Consider the following 7,689-nt stretch of genomic DNA (forward strand, 5'->3'; position numbering starts at 1 on the left):
ACAATGCTATCAAACAATTCCAAATTCTTTCTTTGACATTCTTCTTCATACTCTTTCTTCACTTTATCAAACTTGGATCGTTCTAAGATGATAACTTGTTCAAAATCTGATATTTGTTTTGAAAGCAAATTGACATTCAGCTCTAATGTTTTTACCTTGCTTTCAAACACTTCCCTTTCAACATCAAACCTCTTTTCAGTTTCTAAAACCTTCTCTTTCTCGAAATCCAGTAACTTCCTTACATCAAACAATTCACTTTTAGATTTATGCATTTTAGCTGTTAAGTCCTCAATCTGTTTGTTTAACATAACTGTCTCTTCTGGATTAGAATAAGTTTTCATCAGATCGCTCAACTTTTCTTGCAAGATTTTCTTTTCTTCCTTCTCTTTCTCATTATAGTCAGTTAGATGAATTGTCAACGAAATGTTCTTGTTAAGCTCAGAATTTAGTTTATCGAATTCTTCTTGAAGCTCTCTATATTCTCTCTCGTAAAAAATTGTCATTTCAGAAATAAGATTGATCAAAGGATCTAATGCAGTGAAATTAGTTAAAAGAAATCAAAAATAGATAAGCTCAAAAAAAATAACAGAAAAACACAAAAACTGATGAGAATTTAGAAAATCAACGAAAAACTATAAAAAATAGTAAAAACAGTCAAAACTGTTGAAAACAGTTAAAAACTGTTAAAAAGAGTTAAATCAGTTAAAACTGATGAAAAACAGTTTACTCGATGGAGAATAGTTCAAAAATCTCTCAAACAGTTTAAAACATAAACCAAAATAGATAAGCGAAGATCCAAAAATTAAAATCTAGAAAAAAAATTAAACCCAAGAAAATATAAGCCCAAAACAATTTTCCAAGACCAAATCGACAGAAACGATTACAATTACAGAAATGATGATACAGTACAATACAATACAACACAACCTCAAGAGCAATTTCAAACAGCAAACAAAGATTAACACATTCTAATTTGTGTCCATCTGCTTGATAAAGTGCAAAAACAAGAACAGACTACGAGACTTGTGATGCCACAAATCATCGATTACGAGACCAAAATCTCTACTGCTGCGTTGTCGTGGATCAATTTGTCGCTAAAATCCTCAAATGATTTGAAAAGCAACAACTTTTCTTGCTAGACCATGTTTAAGCAGCCTTGATATGTATACCAGGGAAGGAACATATCACTTCAGATAAGAATTCCTGCATTAAAAAACAGTACAATGATTACAAAATTGTTACTCAATTAAGTGTAGCTCCAAAAAGGTACATATGAGGAATCTAGTAATTATGGGAATTTGTTTTCTGAGGATGTGGCCCTTTCTCCTTGTGTGTCCCCAATGGACCCTTTGTGTTATGTAGTTCCTTGCAGCTTTACTTTGAATAATGCTTGCCACCAAAATGTTGCATCTCAGAATTGCCAACGCCAAGTGAATCCCGAGAAGTAATTTAGCCTTGCAGCAAGTATAACCAAATACAAATCAAGTTACAAAATCAGCAATTAACCAATAAAATGAAATCAACAAAGAACCTGTCTCTATATCAAGTTTAACAAAATAAGCCACACATCATCATCCCTCGCATCATCATATTATAAGCAAAATTAGATCTGTTGCCAAGTAAAATAAAAGTGGTATTTACAGAAAACTACCTCGAATGAAACTGAGGTTCATAAGGAGTGCACAAGTAAACCTGGGTACTCGTTGAAGCAAACCTGGGTACTGACTGTTTGTCTGATGTTGACCTCCAATAGATTCAAACTACCATGTGCACCAATTTCATATGATCTATTTGAATTAGATATCTGCTCAAAAAAAACCAATATGATCTATTTGAATTAGATATCTGCTCAGAAACAACCCCTTGTTGCAACTCATGTACCAAGAAGCCTCTCTTGTTCACATTATCTTGAATTCATTTAAGTGTCCAGCTTTGGTTAGCACCACAGACATCTGTACAAACTCAGCAGCAGAACCCTTGGGATTGAAGGATCTTTATGCTGTTCAACGTGCTTTGGTTGTTGGGGATTACCACGAAGCTGTTGCACAGTGCATAGCTAAAGGTGGTTGCTGTGATGGTGAAGATGTGAGACTGTCTGTGACCGATTAAGTGTAACAAGGAATGCCTACAACAACCAATACAAAACAACCAGTACAAAACCTTAAATCAACAAGGTCCTGTATTTGAATTACAGTAATCGACTTTAAACTTGATCCCCTGGTCCTATCCAACACAAACTTATCCAATCAATTAATAACATGAACTAAATTGATCATGGTTGAAGATGGTAACAACAGACCGTATGGATCCAATTAATAACAGGAACTAAAGCAGACTGTATGGATCCACTTCTCACGGTTCTCAACTGGGCAATGCTGATAAGAACTGTATGCTTCTCTTTGTATCTTCAAAACCAACCTCGTATCAGTCTGTTCCAACAACGGTGATCACCGTGCGTCCGTTTATGACTTTTACCAATAGACTTGGTTGAGACTAGTGACACAAGATGATCTTTGTGTTCTTCACTAAACAAATTAGATTTAATGAAACTCCGCTCAACCAGTGAGCGATTAAACCAAGTTCCTAAATCGACTGAGTCTTAATCGCTCAAACAATCGCTCAAGCCTAAACTAAAATTGCTCACAACCTGTTCTAAATCGCTCACAAACTGTTCTATACATCGCTCACAAACTGTTCTATAAATCGCTCAAACAGATAGTTAAATCGATCAAGCAGTCAACTAAATCGATCAAGCAGATTCGTAAATCGATTAAGTTACAAGTCTAAATCGACCAATACTAGCTGTAAATCGCTCAGCAAACTAACTAAATCGCACACCATTATGGTCTTAATTCGGTCAAGCCCGCTCAAGCTTTAGACGATATACCAAAATCGGACAGACAGTCTGCGATTTAGACTTACCAAGATAAGAACGTGCGATTAAAACCAAATCCGACTTGCGATTGACTTTGAAATCAGAGGAACCCTTGATCGATTTACCAAGAACTCGTGCGATTTATGCTCTGATTTGATCCCCTAAGGGGCTGTTTGGCAGTTGCTGAATGATTTAGTTCAGAATAGCTAAGAAGTTAGAATGGCTAAGAGGGTCAGAATGGTTAAGTGTTGAATGAAACAAAGTTGTTTGGTAATTGTTCTCTGAATGACAACAAATTACCATTTTAACCCTCAAGAAATACAATCAATTCTAAACATCTTTTTATAAAAAAAAAAGATGCTGTTCTTCATATCAATATCACAAATCCTCAAGAAATTGCAAAAATGTCGGTAATCCAATCATCATTAACATTGTTACAAACATGAAATTAGCAATAAACACCATCAATTTCCAAAGAAAAATGCTAAATTCCCTAAACCAAACCCTAGACAGGAGAGGACGCAGCAGTGACGAGATGCAAACCCTAGACAGGAGAGGCGACAGCAACGAAGCGGCGACGTGAGGCTGTGGAAGGCGACGAGGCGACGGCGACGAAGCGGCGACGAGTGGCGGCGACGAGCAGCGGCGACGAGCGGTGGCGACTAGATGCAAATCCTAGACAGGAGAAGATGAGGCGACCGGAGACGAGGCGACCGGAGACGAGGCGACCGGAGATGAGGCGACGAGGCGACGGCGACGAGGCGACCGGAGACGAGGTTGCATCGATCGTAGGGTGGGGGAGGGGCTGTGAACGATGTGAGCGATGTGTGAGGATGACGGGAGAGAGGGCATAGTTGGAAAAATAAACATCTGAATGGTTTAGTGAGGTAGTAGATGCAAAATGGTTAAGATGTTATTGTAACCATTAAGAGGGTTGTTTTTATTTTTGCCAAACAGACCTAACCTCTTAGCGATTAAGAGGTTGGCTCTTAATGTAACCATTAAGAGCCAAACAAACAGCCCCTAAGTCTGTCTGAGAACAATATGCACTCAAGAAGATGAAAGTACAAAATAGGCTATTGATGGGCCAAGTAAAAGAAAAGTAAATCGGTTGGGCCAAACATTTAAAAACACAAGAACAGAAAAAGATTTAAAAAAAAATGGATCAAACACTAAATTTAAAAAAAAAATAAGAACACTGAAAACAAAATTGAAAATCTCAGATCATAAATCTTTGTGAATAGAAAAGATTCACAAAGCGATTTTGCACATTTTGATCCCGATTTTAACACTAAAACACAATTTTTTTAAAAAATTTGGATCAAACTTAAAAAAAGAAAATGAAGAACATCAAGAACATTAAGAAAATTCAAGAAACTTTTCTTCAAAAATTCTTCAAAAAATGAAGATTTCTTCTTCTGATTTCTTGCAAATCCAGCTCTGATACCAATTGTGAGTCCCTACTAATCAATCTTCAAGAAAGCTCCAATTCATCAATGGCAGAATCTCAGATCTAGCATTAAGAACACAATGATAGTTGAGAGAGAAAGTCAATATTCAAAGTCTTGGTCAAATCTTTTATTACGTAAATGAATATTGCAATGAGAATCCTACTACAATTACAAGAACCAASACCCTATTTATAGGGTCAAACAATACACAAATGGTCAAAGTCAAACTATCTAAGAAAAGTCAAACACGATGACTTTTCTACAATTATAGACAAAATAAACTTTCAAGATGAATACAATATTGCACTGACTTTCAGTCCTAACAATGACAAGATTTTAGGACGTGTTTAAAAGTAATAATTAAAATATTTATCGAAGAAAATGACCTTAAAGGAAATCCCAATAGCTTGTATATCCATGTTCTCAATTCGAGGTTTTCTCAAACTTTTCCCGATTTCTAGGATGGAGAAAATACTTCATATGAGGGAACAAACCCTTATCAGGAACATCCTTAACTATAAAATCGACAGGACCTGGATGTTCATCGACATCGATTTGGGTCCCCCCCTTTTCCCCTATCCTTCTTAGAATAAGTCATCACAACATTATATACCCACTTTTCTATAGGATGGGGATGTCATACCTGAATGAGGCACGTTCGTCTTTTTGAGATAGACGACTTTGGTGTGGTCATTGATAACCAAAGACTGTGCCTTCCCATCTATGTTTTCTTCTTCTTTATCCCTAAACCAGATGTCCGGCTTTTTTTTTCAAATCCTTGTCCTTTCAAGCAAGGACAACATCCCTCTCCCTCTTAGAATGGCGAATTGATGTTTTCCTAGGTCTTTCTTCATATATGAAATAAACAATTAATTAAATTATCATAAAGATACTTAGATATATATATATATATATATGCATGTGTGTGCGTCTGCATATATGTGTGTCAAAAACACATAAATAAGGGAAGAGAGAATACATGCCATTTCAACCTCCTCTCCTTTTTCTTCTTCCGACTTCTCCTATTCAGCAAGGCTTGTTGAGTCGAAGAATTGAACATCGTGTGATAACCCGGTCCTGGTTATGCACATGAGCTAATTGTTATATGATTACATGATTATGTGGTCTGGTGAATATATGATTAATTGTTATAGTTGATCATGTGGATACATGCTTACATGAGATTAATATGTGTGTGTATATTTTTCATGCATGAAAAGTATGTATATGTATTATGCTTGAAATGTTATACGTATGCATGGGTATGCATGGGTTCATTGTATGGTTTATATGGTTTGTGTGTGTGTGTGCATATCTTTATTATGCATGCATAGGGGTTTTGATGGCATGTGTGTGTGCATGCATGTTTCACATGCATAAAATTTCTTCCACTGCCTTTCCTTTTAAGGGAGGGTATATAAATTAGGAGAGTTTGGCAAATAGAAGGTTTTCTTCCATTTTTAGAAAGTTGAGAGAGATCTGTGAATTGCTTGCTGATTTTCAGAGTGAGTCTGGGATTCAAAAGAGGTGTACATATGGATATAAGGGTGGCATATGTGGGGTGTTAATTATTGTAACTCTTGTTATTATTGAAATAATAACATTGATGTTATTAAGAAAGAGAATCCGAGGATTTTGATTTTCACTTGATCAAGAGAATGAGTATTTAATATGACACATGAGAGATTTGGTTGGCCTTTCAAATGGGCCAGAGGGCCTCTGATCATGTGGAAAATCTTTCAAGTGTTTTCGGGAATCTTGTGATCCAAAGGCTCTGTATCATGGAAGTTTTTAATCCGTATTGTGCGTTTGATCTCTGTGTCCAAGCTTTTTCTTTTAAAACTCTATTTTTATTATATTTTTATAGGTGAAATCCTTTTTAAATATCTTTAACAAATGAAACAAGGAACCAGAGGAGCTCTGGTTGTATCGTACTATTCTTTTCTTTCAAATCAAATGTTGGCCTATTTGGATCAAAGGTTCTGGTTGTACATAGGGTATTTGGTTAGGTTTCGTCTTATTTATTTCGAGGTAAGTACAAAGGCTCTGGTTGATAAGGGCAGAGGCTCTGGTCAACTAGAGGGACTAGAATAAGAGAAGGGTTACGGTCTTTAAGAGCAAGAGGCAGCTAAGGTCTTTAAGAGACAGAGGAGCTCTGACCCGTTAAGCCAGAGGAGTTTTGGGGTTTTATGTTTATTACGAGTTATGGATTTCGTTAAGCATGTATGTGTTTTCTGTATATGTTGTTTTTCTTCTCTAAGAAACATGCAGACTACAACCTTTTGCTGAAATATATTTATCTATGTGCAAAAGATGATTTTAATAGGTTTTGGTGATCTTCACCATGCAATTGCAAAGAGGGGATTTTCTCACTAGACTTTCTGGTCTAACCCTCATTTTGTATTTTAAAATATCCATTGTAGGTTCAGCGAGATCCAAGGATATTAAGGGCAAGGGGAAAATGTGAATATTTTTCTTATGTGCTTATCTGCTCTAATGAAGATCAACCTGTTGATTGTTGTATTTTGAAGATTCATGTTGATCCTCTCTCTTAGTGATTTGATGATAATCCCTTTTACCTTATACGAAGTGTTATTGTTTCTGTCTTTCGGTTCTAGCGATCATCACTGAGTCTGTTCAGTGATCGCTGAGACATATATTATAAATCCATCAGCGACAGCGATACTTCAAGAATACAAAACTCACACCAAAGAACCTTCAACGAAAGTTGAAGACTGAAACTGAAGATTAGAGACTAGCGCGTTCGTGATCTGAAGCGACATTCAGTGATTACAACCTGGTCAACATATGTGTGAAGACTGCCCAAGCCTCAGCAAATGCTGAAGAGACCTTAAGGGTTTTTCCAGCATTCAGCGATCAAATGAAGCTTTGATGCAAGATTGTTTTTGTCTTGTCCTTCCACACACAAAGGACAAACCCATACCCTTTCTAGAGTATAGTACGGTACAAAACCGATTAGTTGACTCTACTACCCACCAACTCCATGAAAGGATGTCTGCTCATGAATAGGCTTTTGCACTATTCACTGTAGCAAAGGACAAGTCTTTCTCTAAAGGCTTGACGTGTGTTCAAACCCTACTACATTTCATTAAATGTTTATTTAATGCAATGGGTATAAATAGATGTGTGCTATCTCCATGCAGAAAAACTCTAACCCTAATTCTTTCATGCATACGTGAAAGAACACACACACATATCTAAGAACACTTACGCTTATCTTCAAGCAAGTTATAATCCCTTTTTCAAGTATTCTAAATAGTTCTTACCTAGAAAAAACTAATTTTTTTTCTTAGTCTTAAACAACAAATCTTTTCTTTTTACTAAGATCATTTGTGTGTAACT

General features: G+C 36.2%; 1 long non-coding RNA gene across 2 annotated transcripts; it reads right to left on the bottom strand.

Moving 5' to 3' along the window:
- Nucleotides 1-859: 859 nt before the first annotated feature.
- On the bottom strand, nucleotides 860-3,029 carry LOC112502998. 2 transcript variants are annotated; one of them, XR_003067813.1, is made up of 4 exons: nucleotides 2,923-3,029; nucleotides 1,652-2,125; nucleotides 1,271-1,454; nucleotides 860-1,203 (listed from the first exon to the last, which is right to left on the bottom strand). It is a non-coding gene; the product is annotated as an uncharacterized LOC112502998 (long non-coding RNA). The 2 variants fall into 2 exon arrangements; XR_003067812.1 differs by having other exon boundaries at nucleotides 1,271-2,125.
- Nucleotides 3,030-7,689: the final 4,660 nt, after the last annotated feature.

The sequence above is a fragment of the Cynara cardunculus genome, unplaced genomic scaffold, assembly GCF_001531365.2.
Source record: "Cynara cardunculus var. scolymus isolate 2C unplaced genomic scaffold, CcrdV1 Un_Scaffold_2351, whole genome shotgun sequence".
Classification (NCBI taxonomy): domain Eukaryota; kingdom Viridiplantae; phylum Streptophyta; class Magnoliopsida; order Asterales; family Asteraceae; genus Cynara; species Cynara cardunculus.